The following is a 727-nucleotide window of genomic DNA, read 5'->3' as shown; positions in this document are numbered from 1 at the left end:
ACTGTGCACTGCTATGGTAACACTTTATAAACACTGTACACTTAGGCTGCACTAAATTTATAAAAATAAAGTAATTGTGCTATGATATTATGATGCTGCAGTGGTTTGAATGGGCCCCCAAAGTCATTGAAGCTTAATCCCCACTGTAACTGTTGAGGGTGGGAAAACCTATTATGGTAATTGAAAGATAGGGCCTTGGAAAGGGGATTAGATTCTGAGGACCATGACGTAGTGAATGGATTAATAATGGACATCATGGGCATGGTTCTGAGGACTTTAAAAGGAGAGCACTTGAGTGTCTCTCTCTCTCTCTGCTTCGTCATTTTCACAACACGATACTCTGCATCACTGAAATCACCACCAAAGAAGACCCTCACCAGATGTGTTCCTTGGACTTTGGACTTCCCAGCCTCCAAAAGTGTAAGCAATAAATTTTGTTTCCTTATAAATTGCTCAGTTCCAAGTTTTTTGTTAGAAGCAACAGAATCAGACTAGTACAGACACCTATGATGTCACTAGGCAATAGGGATTTTTCAACTCCATTATAATCTTATGAGACCACCATCATGTATGTGGTTCGTCATTGAAACGTCATTATGTGGGGCCGACCCCGTGGCACACTTGGGAGAGTGAGCTGCTGGGAGCGCAGTAGCGCTCCCGCCACGGGTTCGGATCCTATATAGGAATGGCCAGTGCGCTCACTGGCTGAGCGTGGTGCGGGCGACAC

Source organism: Galeopterus variegatus, unplaced genomic scaffold (genome assembly GCF_000696425.1).
Source record: "Galeopterus variegatus unplaced genomic scaffold, G_variegatus-3.0.2 Scaffold416, whole genome shotgun sequence".
In the NCBI taxonomy this organism is placed as follows: Eukaryota; Metazoa; Chordata; class Mammalia; order Dermoptera; family Cynocephalidae; genus Galeopterus; species Galeopterus variegatus.
This window is presented reverse-complemented; position numbering follows the sequence as displayed.